Source organism: Anthonomus grandis, chromosome 6 (assembly GCF_022605725.1).
Source record: "Anthonomus grandis grandis chromosome 6, icAntGran1.3, whole genome shotgun sequence".
Classification (NCBI taxonomy): Eukaryota; Metazoa; Arthropoda; class Insecta; order Coleoptera; family Curculionidae; genus Anthonomus; species Anthonomus grandis.
In genome coordinates, this window is record NC_065551.1 from 20,021,480 (window position 1) to 20,036,548 (window position 15,069).

Below are 15,069 nucleotides of genomic sequence, written 5' to 3' on the forward strand. Positions count from 1 at the left end.
AAAGTTTAAATGAAAACTGTGAAAAGTGTCAAAAATGTCAAATAAAATTTACAAGGTAAAAAGCCCTATTTACTATGAATACATTGACAATACACCTCTCGATATAAAATCTGAGATTGTTCTGTCCCTTACATTAAGATATTTGTATCTCGATATAAGATATAAGCAAAAGTATAAAAATAATATTTTTAAATTGTAATTGTGAAAAAAATCACAAATTTCAAATTATCCAGGGATTAATACAGAAAACACTTTCAGATAAACTCGGTATATATAAGGCTTCCTTAAAGACCTTTAATAGGGTAAATCATGTAAAACTTTATGGTAAGGTCAATACTTTGACTTTTATGAATACTTTTTTACGATAATCTGAAACTATTACTGAAAAATCACATGGATCGTTTTTTTTTTCATCATTATATTCTCGCTAGTTACTGGTCAATGAGTAAAAATGGATGGTTTTATTTCTAAAAAAGTTTAATATGGAGTACCCCAGAGGTCTCAATGTGGTTCTGTGCTATTTGGTTTATTTTTATTAAATTTGATTATTAGATTGAGATGTACTAGGGCCTTGTAGTGTAAAAAGGATTCTGCATATGCATTCAGAAGTATTTGTGGTGTATGTAGAATAAAATTACTTTGAATATAAACTATAAAACATGTCATAATATACAAGGCAAAAAGATTACTTTCTATACATAAATGATGACACACCTCTTAATATAACATATGAGATTCCTCATCTGAAGCTGATAATTGATTTTAAAATATCAGCCTCTATTCATGTTAATTAAATGTCTTCTAGAGCTACTAAGGTATTTAAGATATTGTAATTGCTCTCTTTCCCTAAAAAAGAATTAATCTTGAAAGTAACAAATTAAGAAAAACATATTTTGTAATAGTTTAACAAATATTTTATAATTTTTGTTCTGATTTATGTACGTGTACTTTAGTTATAAGAGAAGAACCCAGTTTCTAGATGATCCATGAATTTATTTAGAAATAAATTGTGATGCTTAGGAAGAGTGAAAAATGTTTAATTGAGAAATTAAATAACGATTCTTATTAAATTATAATTAAGTATGATTATTTGTATACATTACATATAAACTTCAAATAAAATACAAATAATTGAGATTTAAATAAATTATTTAAAAAATTTTAAATATTTTTATTCCAAACCAACCCAATATTTAAATTTTTTTTACAATACTACTTAATCCTTTAAATTATCGTTAATTCAACATTTTGGTAAATAAAAATTAATACCAATTTATTAATCTAATTAAATACGATGATTTGTTGTACAAAACTTGTATTTTTTTTTATCTCCTTCTATCTCTATATTATTTTTTATATTTCATATTAAAAAAATCACTTTATTAAACGTTCGCATATTTCCTGAAATAGATGTAAAATGACAATGCAACAATAAAACTTAATTAAATTTCATGCAATAGTTTACCGGTTATTAAAATATGAAAGATCAGGCCATTATAATAAATTCATTAACGTGACATTGCAAAAAATCCGTTTGGGTTTATAAGATTATATGACTTAAAATACAGTGTCTTAAGGATGTTTTTACATTAAATATATGGTTGCCCATCTGATAATAATGATACTTTGTTTTAATTTTTTTTGAACCCTTATGTAGAAGTACCACGTAGAGTACCACGAATGTAAACATTAGTTGCAATACCTAAGAAAATTAAGTAGGCTCAAAAATATTTCAAATTTAGTGAACACTTGTGTTATTTATGCCAATTTTTCATGTACTGTATCAGGCCCTATCAATAGCAGGCCAATTTCGTTAAGCCTTTATGACAATAATTGAGTTAAAATAGAGTTTTTTGCAATCTTTTACATCTAATATATTCCTGCCCATCTGATAATATTATAATAATCTATTTATATGAAGCGCACGTTGGGCCCCACAAATAAAAAATTTGCTGCACTAAACCTAAGATACTTTATTCGACCCTCAAATGTTTCAAATTATATTTGAACCACTAGTGAATACTTGTGATATTTATGACCATTTCCAACGTACCTTATCAGGTCCTATCGAAAGTGAGCTTCAGGCATTATATAAACGTTTCCACATTTTCTTTTTAATTCTCACTCATCATGCATCAAAAGTTACTATGCAACAAGCATTAAAAATTCAATAGTCAGGAAAATTGTCATAAATATCACTGGGGAAATTATAGCATCACATAATAAAAGTTATACGTAAGATTCGTTATTCCATTCATAATCTAAGAGTTGTATTTGCTCTCGCGTGTTAAGCCGAAGAACTCGATCTGTGCACTGAACATATATACACGTGATGTTGCAAATGGACCGGTGGGGGCATTTAAGTGGTCAAGCGGCTTTAGCTTCTTATTCTTTGGAGTGTAATGAGAAAGGGATGCGCCCTTAACTATTTCTATAAAAAATACAGAGCTTAAAGTTCAATTCCCATGTACGTTTGTTATTTCATTACCCTTTGCACCTTAGCTGACTGAAAAGATAAACGCAAGTGTCCATTTATGTAAATACCTCTGCTAGTCCTCGGTGGCAAAGCGAATAAATCAAAAATGTTATTTTGTTCCCGAGATAAGAGGTAAGAAAGAAATTAACAGCATTACCGCAAGTCGGTGAGAATAAATTTCAAATGATTTATTAGGGTAACGGAAGGGTTAGACAAGGAAAATGGATTTTGTTTGGAATTTCCTAAATTATATTTTACGTTTTTAGCTTTAATAGTCATGGTTTATTTATTTTTTAATGTTGCAAATTTAAATTAATTTATTCATATATTTATAAAATGTTTCAACATTTTAATTTCTATTGGTATAAAATATGCAAAAATAGTAGCAAAAATTTGTATGTATGCATAATTTAAATAGATATGATTATCCAAGATATACATTAATAATTTTTATTATTTTTGAAATGTTTAACTGGATTGAAAGCAGTAGTTGTTGTCTGTAAGTAATTTTTTCTTGCATTCGTAGATAAATAGGTGAAAAATTCGAAAAATTATAATGATATAATCTTCCGAAAAAAAAATGTATTAGTAAGATTTTTAACTATATTATGCAAAAATGAGAATTTTGCTCTATTTATTTACTAACATTTTAAACTTTTTATAAGAGAAATTCGAGTTTTATTTCCGTAAAATTAAAGTTACTAAAATTGCAAGTTTAAAATAATAATTTTCATTTACTAATTCTTCTAAATTTATGACCCCTTCTCCCTCTATTTTTTTTTCAAATCTGCTGTTTTTATTTATTTTTTTTTTAAATTAACCCAACACATCTTTTTGCTTTTCTTTGTGTTGACAATTGTTAAAATGCCTTAAAAATATTTAAAAATTAATATATTTTACATTTTATTTATTTGAACAGAAATGTTCTTTTCCTGAACGTCCTTTGAACAGTTTTATTTAAAGGAATAAATAAGATATATTTGTCTGTGCATATTTATTTCCATTTAAGTTATGCATTAGTTGGCCTAATTTTAGTCAATTCAATTATTTCAAATTAATTTTTTAGGTGAGAAATACTTAGACATAGGCCAACTAAAACTAAAATAAAGAGCCTATTTTTGTGTTTACTCTGACCCTATAAAACACTTTTTATATTAACATTTTCATGATATATATAGATGTCTTACTTGGATTTGTCTGGCGTCACTGGCAATCCTTTTACAACTAATTATGTACTAATCAAAAATCAAAGAATGGGGAAAATGAAAACTTATTTAAATTCTTTTCTTATAGAGTTTTTATAAACAAGGAGTATTTTAAATAATTAGTAAACTGTTTTATTCCTGAGTTATAGGATACCTGTTTGTATCCTTAAGAAAATAAATAAATAAATAAATAAACTGTCTCGAATAGATTAAAAGATTTTTTTTAGAGAGTATTTTGTCTTTTACTGCCTGGAATCGACAAACTTATGTTTTTTTTTCCAGGAAGCAAAATCCTAAGATTTATGTTTTCTTGTAAGCAGTTAAACTATTTTATTTCATAACTTACTAGAATAGAAAAAAATCTCAGCCCCTTAAACTGTTCTATTCCTCATCTGCCTGGAATAGCCAAATTCATGCTTTTCTTTTAGAAAGATAAAGCAACATCCAAATATGAATGTTTTCATGTTCACAGTTTGTTTTATTCCACAATTGTCTGGAAAAACATTTTTCAGATAGTGTAACTGTTTTAATTCTCAGCTGCCAGGAATATGCAAAAGATTTTTTTCCATGCAGTTCCACTATTTACAGCAGTTATTTATTTTATTCTTCAACTACTTGCAATAAAAAAAATTCTAGACAGTTGTATTATTTTAGTTCCCCAGCTACCTGAGAAAGACAAATTCAAGTTTTTCTTTTCAGAAAGGCAAAGCAAAATCAAAAGATTTATATTTTCTTTTAAGCAGTTAAACTGTTTATTATTTTAACTGCTTGTAATATATTTAAAAAAAATTTAAAGTTCATGTTTAATGTCAACCACCTAGAATAGAAAAAAAATCTTAAAAAGTTGAATTGTTTGAATCCTCAACTGCTTAAAATAAATAAAGGATTTTTCTTTCACAAAGGTAAATTATTTTATTCTTCAACTGTCTGGAGTAAAAAAAAATATATAGTTAAATTACTATAGTTCTGAACTACCTGGAATAGACAGATTTATGTTTTTTCGCAGAAGGCAAACAAAGAAGGCAAACATAGATAGTTAAACAGTTTTATTCCTCGACTGCTTGGTATTTAAAAAAATATTATTTATTTGCATTTAAGTTATGCATAAATTGGCATAATCTTAGTCGAATCAATTATTTAAAATTTATTTTTTAGGTGAGAGATACTTAGACATACGCCAACTAAAACTAAAATAAAGAGCCTATTTTTGTGTTTACTCCGACGCTTTAAAACACTTATATTGACATCTTCATGATATATATAGATGTCTTTACTTTACATAACACATTTAGATGTTTTTACTTGCATTTGTCTGGCGTCACTGGCAATCCTTTTACAACTAATTATGAACTAATAAAAAATCAAAAAATGGGAAAAATTAATAGTTATTGAAATTCTTTTCTTATAGAGTTTTTATAAACAAGGAGTAGTTTAAATATTCAGTAAACCCTTTTTATTCCTGAACTGTCTCGAATAGATTAAAAGATTTTTTTTAGAGAGTATTTTCTATTTAAGTCCTCTACTGTTTGAAATTGACAAACTTATGTTCTTTTTTCGAGAAAGCAAAATCCAAAGATTTATGTTTTCCTGTAAGCAGTTAAACTGTTTTATTCCATAACATGCTAGAATAGAAAAATATCTCAGCCTCTTTAACTATTCTATTCCTCATCTGCCTAAATGAATATTTATTAAGCTTTTGTTTTAGAAAGATTAAGCAAAATCCAAATATTTATGTTCTCATGTTAACAGTTTATTTTATTCCACAATTGAATGGAAAAACATTTTTCAGATAGTTGCACTGTTTTAATTCTCAGCTGCCAGTAACAGACCAAAGATTTTTCTCCAGAGAGTTCCACTATTTACAGCAGTTAATTATTTTATTCTTTAATTGCTTGGAATAAAAAAAAATCTAGATAGTTAAATGATTTTAGACGCCAGCTACCTGAAAAAAACAAATTCACGTTTTTTTTCAGAAAGGCAAAGCAAAATCGAAATTTTTATGTTTTCTTGTAAACAGTTAAGCTGTTTAATATCTCAACTGCTTAAAATATATTTAAAAAATCCAAATGTTGAACTGTTTTATTTCTAGACTACCTAGAATAGAAAAACTACCAAATTTTATTGTTTAACTGCCTGAAATAAAAAAAACATACAGTCTTAAATAATTTTAGTCCTCAACTACTTGGAATAGAAACAAAAACAAATAGTTGAAATATTTTAGTCCTCAGCTGCCTGGAATAGATACAATTGGGTTTTTTCTTTGAAAAAATGAAACAAAATTAAAAGTATTATTTTTTCTTCTAAGCAGTCAAACTGTTTAATACCTCAACTGTTTGAAATAGATTTAAAAAAAATCGAAACAGTTGAACTGTTTTTTTCCAGATAAGGGATTTTTCTTTAATTTTTAAATATCTTTTTCTGTTAAAAAACTGTCTGGAATGAAAAAATTATTCACTTGACTTATTTAAGTCCTACTCTATTTACCTGTATTAGAAAAATCTATGTTTTTTTGTATGCATTTAAACAGTTTTACCCCTCAACTGCCCAAAATAGACAAATTCATAGTTTTTTTAGGAAAATGAAGCAAAATCAAAAGATTTGGGTTCTTTTTGTAAGCAGTTAAACTGTTTAATACCTCAACTACTTAAAATAGATTTATAAAAAATCCTACCAGTTAAACTGTTTTTTTTTCTAGATAAGGGATTTCTCTTTAATTTTTAAATATCTTTTTCTGTTAAAGAACTGTCTGGAATGAAAAAATTATTCACTTGACTTATTTAAGTCCTACTCTATTTACGTGTAATAAAAAAATCTATGTTTTTTTGTATGCATTTAAACAGTTTTACCCCTCAACTGCCTAAAATAGACAAATTCATAGTTTTTTTAGGAAAATGAAGCAAAATCAAAAGATTTGGGTTCTTTTTATAAACAGTAGAACTGTTTCATGCATCAACTTTTTGAAATAGTAAAAAAAAATTAAATAGTGAGACTGTTTTACTACTTACCTATTTGGAATAAAAAAAAACTACCAAACCTGTTTTTGTTTTTTAACTGCCTAGAATACAGAAAAAAAAATTTCAGACAGTTTAACTGTTTTTTTCAGTGGCCTGGAATAGATAAAGGATATTTTTTTGTAGAAAGTTTAGTTATTTTTTTTTAATGCCTGTAATAAAAAAAAAGCCAGGCAGTTGAATTATTTTAGTCCTCAACTAATAAAATCCAATGATAGGTCTTATTAAAAAGAGTTAAACAGTTTTATTTCTCAACTGCTTAGAATAAAAAGAAATTTTAAATAGTTAAATTGTTTAATTAAATTGTTAAGTTCCCAACTACCTGGAATAGACAAAATTATTTTCTACGCAGAAAGCTGAGGCAAAATCAAAAGGTTAATTTTTTTTTGTAAGCATTTAAATTGTTTTATACCTCAACTGCTTGAAATAGACTAAAAAAAAATTAAAACAGTTGAGCTATTTTTTTCACCTGCCTGCAATAGATAAAGAATTGTTCTTTCAGAAAGTTAAATTTGTTTATTCTTCAACTGTTTAGAATAAAAAAACTATACAGTTTAATTCCTTAACCACCTGAAATAGAGAAAAAATCTTAGATAGTTAAATTGTTTGAATCCTCAACTGCCTATATTATTGTTTTTTTTCTCAAAAAGATAAAGCAAAATCAAAAGATCTACGTTTTCAGCAGTTAAACTGTTTTAGACCTCAACTGCTTGAAATAAATAAAGGATTTTTCTTTCATAAAGTTAAATTATTTTATTTTTGTACTTTAACTGTATTATATAGTTTAATACAGTTAAAGTAAAAAATATTACTTATTAAATTTAATACAGTTAAATTACTAGAGTTCTGAACTACCTGAAATAAACAAATTTATGTTTTTTTTTTCCAGAAGGCAAAATCCAAAGATGTATGTTTTCTTGTAGACAATTAAATAGTGTTATTCCTTGACTGCTTGGTATTTAAAAAAATGTAGACATTGAAAAGATTTTAGTCCTCAGTTGCCTAGAAAAGACATATTCTTGTATTTTTTTTAATAAAGGCACAAATTAAAGGATTTGCGTTTTCTTAAAAACAGTTAAACTGTATTATACCTCTACTGCCTAAAATAATCAACTGTCTGCAATTTATACAGGATTTTTCTTTCAGAAAGTTAAATTATTTTACTCTTCAACTGTCTGGAATGAAAAAAATTATACAGTTCAATTATTTCAATCCTTAACTATCTGGCATAGGCAAATTTATGGTTTCTTGCCAGAAAGCAAACTCTAAAAATTTATGTTTGCGAGTAGGCAGTTTAACAATTTTATTTATCAACTGTCTGCAATTTATACAGGATTTTTCTTTCAGAAAGTTAAATTATTTTACTCTTCAACTCTCTGGAATGAAAAAAATTATACAGTTCAATTATTTCAATCCTTAACTATCTGGCATAGGCAAATTTATGGTTTCTTGCCAGAAAGCAAACTCTAAAAATTTATGTTTGCGAGTAGGCAGTTTAACAATTTTATTTATCAACCGTCTGGATTAAAAAATATCTTAGATAGTTAAATTGTTTTAGTTCTCAGATGCTTGGAATAGAAAAATTCATATATTCTTTAGTAAGATGAAGCAAAAATATGAGACTTATGTATTTTCTACGCACTTAAACTTTTTTATACCTTAACTGCTTAAATATTGAACTATTTTATTTTTTTAAGTAACTCGAATAAAAAAAATAATTAACGGTTAAACTATTTTTATTTCTGCCTGGAGGTAATAAGAATTTTTTTTCTGACAGTTGAACTGTTTCTTCAGGTATTTGAAATAGATAAAACATTTTTTTTAGATAGTTACAATATTTTGTTTTTCAACTGCCTAGAATAGGTAAAAAAAATCCTGCCTATAATAGAAAAGACAGAGTCAAACAGCTGAAATGTTTTATTCCTCTTTAAGTTTTATGTAATTGAACATAATTAGTTTAACACTATTTTTTTTTCTAGATCTAAAAAAACAGGTTTTTATAAAATAATTATTAAAATATTATTACATAGTTCAAAAATAATAAATAACAATTTAAATACTCATATAATTTTTTAAACTAGTTTGGTTTCATGGAAATTTTAAAATTAATTTTATGCAATTAAATACGTGTACTTTAACGAGAGTTTTTCTTTAAATAAATCATTAATTTATCCTTACTTTTTAAGTAGGTTTTCCTATTATTTCCCTTTTTTAAAACTTTATTAAATAAAAAGTGTTTATGGCTCCTAAGCTGCTTAACTCTAATCCCCTTTAATAAATTATTACTTTAATTAAAATAAACTGTTTAATTTATTCGTTCATAGTCAGTTGGCATAATTTTAAAAGACATGTTTATCTAAATTATAAATTAATTGTTTTAAGTTAATCTCATATTCTTTAGTGGTTTAAAAATATGAACACTTTCAGTATTCAAATTAAAAAAGCATTCGGCTTCGTTTTGGTTTAAAAAGAATCACCGATATTTTTCCAAGAAAAAATATATGTAATAAAATACGAAGTTAACGGTTACGGAGAAATATAGAATAAGCTAAGGATAATATGTAAGAGCTATCAATATCGCTAAAACTGGTTTGGTTTAAACGATTTTGATTACAAATTCCATATTTGGCCTAAACGATGCTGTTTACGTTATACCGGGAAAAAAAAAACTCACACCCTCATCAAGCGTCCGCTCGGTACAATCATCAGCCACCCCCCCTCCAACCCTTTGAAAGGGATTAAATTAAAATTAGGATTTAATTAATTGGCCGTGTAATCGAGCCGTGGCGACATTTGTGGCCGAGGCTCGTCCATCAAAATAATCAAAAAATAAATACCGCTAGAACGACCACACATACAAACATACACGGGGCAACATGCGGGCGGATACATAATTACTGAAACTATTACTCTTATGTATGGATGACGATTTGCGCGAAAGGATTGCTGCTTTTTAATTATAACAGGATTAAAATGCCTCGGTTTTTGTGTTCGGGCAGTTTAATTATCTGGTACGCTTATATATTATTAAAGTAGACGACTTTTTGCTTTCTAGGTACATAGATATTTGTCCTAACGTAGCTTGGCAATAAATTGCTTTTTTTTTTAATTTTATCAATAAAGTCCATTTTGAAAATTGAGTGATTGATTGATAAGGAAGATGCTCTCTTAGAAGGAAGTCTTCTACTCACAAAATAAAATGCCAATATTAACAACATATTATCATCCGGCTTAACATTTAAAAAATTGCGTTATCAACGAAACTAAGTGTTTCGATAATGAGCGAAACAAGATTGTTATTTTATTTTGTAGAGAAGAGACTTGTAGAAAGAGACCATTGACGAAAGTATCTTTCTTATCAAATTGCTTTTTGCATAAAATTAAAACTAATCAAAATGGACAGATCAATATCGAAGGAAGCAACCAGTGTAGTAACTCTGGCCTATACAATACAGTGCAGTCGATACAATATTAAATATATTAATAAAAAAAATACACTACTAAGTACTTACTTATAATGACATGATTAGGAAGTTTTAACATAAGCTCATACCTTTTCCATAAAAAATTACTAATCAACTCAAATTTATTTACTTTATATAAGTATGTTTACCTTACTTTGTCTTAAATCCACAAAAAATTAGAAATTGACAGTCAAAATTAAAAAAATTAACTGCGATAAATGTCCAGTGAAGTTGTTATTTCATATGGTAGATTTTGTTCATTTAAAATTAACAACTTATTTGTATTACTGGTGATTTTAATAAGCAATAAATTTGGCAATTAAAGATCAATAAAACTAGCAAAAAAGATATTTTTGCCTCATCTGCTGACAAATATATCATCATTATATTTATAAAACATAAGGATAGATAAAATATTATTGAGAAAACTCAAAAAATTAACAATAAAATAAAAGTTGATGCTCAAAAGAGAACACTTTACACTAAAATGCCCTGTTACTTATATTTATCTTAGCAGTGATGTTCCAGATGTTTTGAAAAGGAGGTTTTTGCTTTCTTATGGACCTAGTAAAGAAATTCTATAAAGGCAAGAAAAATTAAATTTAGCAATTTAACATTAGTTTTATCATAGAAGTAAACCCTAGACCCTAAATTATGATCTGCCTTATTTTACGCTAAACTTGGAAATTAATCGCATGACAATTGTGATGAGTGAAAAGTGATTTTATTATTTGATTGATATTCAGTAAAATTTGTATTTTTGCTCCCTTATTAATTTAAATTAAACAACATACTTGTCTCAGTAGTGCTTTTAATAAACAATAAATCCCGAACTGCAAGAACTTATAGTAAAATATATAATTTTGGATTCATAGGTACTAACAGACACTATAGGTAAAATAGTAAAGGAAACCTAAGTAGAACCCTAAATAAGATTAACTTATCAAGTTCAACTCCACATTAAGAGAACAAATTATGAAAATAATTAACGTATTTAAATTTGCATAACAATATACATAAAACCAGGTTCCAGTTTAATTTCCCGCAAAAAAAATACTTCCAGCTTATGAAAGTCGTGTAACGCATATTTCAGCTTCTCACTTTCCAAAAAAACTGCATGGTCTTAATAATTCCATAAAATTCATATAACTGAACATTAATAAAAATATTTAAAAAAAATAAACTAATCTCCTACATAAGTAAAATGAATAATAATGACTTGTGTTTTACTAATATTGGTTTCCTTGCTATAAATTGCACGACAAAAGTTAAAAAGAATCATCCTCAAAAATAGATTTATTGACTATATCCAGTATCATGTATGTTTTTGTTCCCTTTTTAATTTAAAATAAACAATATATTTATCTCGGTAGTGATTTTAATAAACAATAAATTCGGAATTATAAAAATTTATAGTAAAATATATATTTTTGCATTCATCTGCTTTTTACATCTTTATCTGAGAAGCGATTTTTATGGTTTATTGATTTTATTTATAAAAAGAAATTTATCTCAGCGATAATTTCAAAGCTTGAAATGGCGCTCTTCTTAAATTTGCACAGAATGTTAAGGACTGATAAAACAAAAAATATTAATATTTTTGATTTATATTCAAAGGAGTAATATTTTATATCATATTTGACATCAAAGCATCCAGTTAAAAAATTTATATTTATCTCAGTACTGAATTTCCAGATGCAGTTCTCTTTTTTCAATAAAATTATATTTTTGCTTTCTTATTGGCTCAGAAATACTAAATACCTTGTAAAAAAAAATTATTGAGAAGGCAACAAAAATCAAATTAAACAATTTATTGTTAGTTTTATCATAGAAATAAAGCGTTAATCATGAATTATGACCTGCATCATTTTACGCAAAACTTAGGAAGCCAGTTTTCATAAAGTATATAGAGCATCACCTACCTGGAAGCAAGCATTTACTTTTTCGAGATAGTTAAATGAATTTAATTAGCTTTCAAAAGATATTGTAACGTTATCCAAATAGGGCTCTCAAATAAGATAACCTACTAAAAACTAGCCATTCTAGGGGAAAATTATGAACTCAGCGCAACTAGAACCCTAAATAATGCATCCCTTTTGTCCGTGAATTATATAACCAGACTCTGTCTCTAGGATTAAAACCAGTAGAATCCAGTAGACTCGTGGATAGAAAAGCAATATGCCATTAAGAATGGTTGTGTACAGGTATCTCAGTTGGTATGCTTAAACTTTATCACGATTCTCAAATACGATTAAAAAGTGCGATAAAATTAAAAATTCAGATATTCCCTTATACTTAGGGTATAGAGAGTGTGTGTGTGCGGGTCTTATTGATTCCCAGCAACTGTCATACTTGTTAGATTATTTGTGACTCAAAGTTCCTTTCTTGGTCTGCTGAATTTGTTTCTTGGTTCCTTGGTTTGGACTGGGATAAACCTCAGGCCACTCACTAAAATAATCGATAGGAATAAGTACATATAATAAAATAAACGACGATCTTTCTAGAATTTCCTTCTTTTCCTCTCAAAATAATTTAAAACTCAATCCTTCAAAGTGTTGTGTTATGTGCTTTAATTCTAAGAACAAAAAAAGAATAGCATTGGACGGTTTAAAGCTTTTTGTGGGAGGTAATCAGCTAAGTATGGTTAAATGTGCAAAAAATCTTGGATTGCTTCTGGATGATGAATTGCGCTTTAAGTTACACGTTTCTAATGTTATTAAAAAGTCATACTATTCTTTAAAGCCATTGTATGCAAACAGAAATATAATTAATTTTAAGGTGAGGAAAAAACTGTGTGAGTTTTTAGTATTACCTATTATGAATTACTGCAATATTGTTTATTATCCATGTTTAGACAAAATCACTGCGTACCGATTGCAAAAGCTGCAAAATCAATGCTGCAGATTTATTTATGGACTGAGAAAGTATGATAGAGTCTCTGCAAGGCTATGTGAACTTAGTTGGCTGCGCGTGGAAAATCTATTCTCTTTGCAATTGGCGGTTGTTGTGCATAGACTGCTAGCGTCGTCTACTCTTCCCTACCTCCGGAAGAAACATACTTTTCGGAAAAATTTACATGATGCAAATCTGAGATTTATAAATAAGTTGTCAATTCCTAGATATCGAACAGACTTCTTTCGTCGTAGTTTTCTGTATAATGCTGTGGCAATTTACAATGACCTTGTTCCGAATCCTATAAAAGAAATGTCAGTAGCGGGTTTCAAGAAAAAACTAAAGCTACATTTATTAACAAAACAGAATAGCTAAATTGTCAGTAGGTATTTCTTATTTTATAATTTTTTTATTTTTATGGACCAATGGGTGTATATCTGTTTATTTTTATATTAATATTAGTGTTACTATTACAAATGTTAATTTTTTTCTTTCTGTTGTGCTATCTAAAATAATTTTGCTTACTTTTTTTAAATAGGTTAAGTAGATTAGCCTTTGGCTAGACTTCGCCTATGTACAATATTGAAAAGTACAAATAAAGCCATTATTTATTTATTTATTTATTTATATGGACATTAAGAGCTGCTAATAGGAAAACGTCCTGCTACATCTATAGAAATTCGTTCAAAGGGCGCACTAACAAGATACTGCATCATTCATCCCTCTGGTGCGGGTTCTTGGGCCCTTTATTGATTGTTCAGCCAGTAAAATCTTTTTCTCACTTTTACCAAGCTCTTCTTCAAAATCTGCTTCACTAAGACCACTATGGACAGTTTTAGGAACTTCTGGAATCCATTTTTAAAGAAGGACTATCAGATATGACTTTTCTTTTCCACCTATTTCAGCTTTCACGGATTTTTTTTTTAATAATACAACTTGTATATTCCATTAATTTCATGAAACCCAGTAAACATTTAGTTCTAGAAATTTGGAAAAATCTTTCCATTCTGGCTTTGCAATCTCCCGAGACTTTAGCTCATAAATAAGGCAAAATAATAGGTCATCACACTGATCCTGTATTATACTAGCTATACCTCAGCCTTAAGGAATGTTAGTGCCAATACGAAGACAAGCAAATATCTGGCTGTTGATTAAATTTCTTTTCAAGAAAATGTTGACATGTTCCAATACATGGTCGTCTGGATAAGTATCGCTATTTTGATGATATTCGCTTTACCTATGTTCTATTCTAAAGTGACATTCTTGTAGTCATTAAAACCATCTTGCAATTTGTCTTTCAGGGTTTTTGAACTGAAACAACCATTTCAGAGAAGCATGGTCACTCCTAAGATAAATCGTTATCATCACACAAATATTCGTGGCAATGTTTATAAAAAGCTTTTACTGCTGCCAGTAGCTCTTGTCTGGTCATGCAATATTTTCTTTGTGGCATTGCTAGCATTTTTCTAAAAGAATCTATTACTTGCTCCCCATTGTCATATTTTTGTGAAAAGACCACTTCAATTTCAACATTAAAAAAAAAAAGTTTGTCCAAAAATCGAATATGTTAAAATTTCAGATGTGCATTGTGCTCTTTTTAGCCCTCTAAACGCTTCTTTGTAATCCGTTGACCAACTAAATAGGATTTTGCAAGGTTACCAAAAGTTCGTACAAAGCTTCTGTCATATGTAAAAAAAAAACAGTAACCTTCTGGTATTTGTCAGTCTTGATACGATTTTTTGATATTAGGTGGTTGAGGTATCAAACTTCTTTTTAAAATAAACATTTTATAGAACGTAGTTCAGGGTGAACCTCTCAGAGCCTAACGTATAAAAAACTAAACCTATATTTGATAATCTTCAAACGTTTTTCCTAGTATAATACCGTCATCCAGATAAAGTAAGTATGATTCCCAAGTCATCTTACGTACCACAGCTTTTTAACGGCAACTGGAGTATTACAGAGTTCAAACGGCATGACTGTAAACTGCCAAAGTCTTGTTCCCTATTAAAAGTCCTTTT

General features: G+C 27.8%; 1 protein-coding gene across 1 annotated transcript in view; it reads right to left on the reverse strand.

Moving 5' to 3' along the window:
• The window catches only part of LOC126737001 (transcription factor SOX-5-like), a 416,570-nt gene extending 414,299 nt beyond the window's left edge, over nucleotides 1-2,271 (reverse strand). Inside the window, exon 1 of the mRNA XM_050441666.1 lies at nucleotides 2,054-2,271. The gene's annotated coding sequence lies outside the window, so the exon portion shown is untranslated. The remainder of the gene's footprint in view (nucleotides 1-2,053) is intronic.
• Between the last annotated feature and the right edge of the window lie 12,798 nt (nucleotides 2,272-15,069).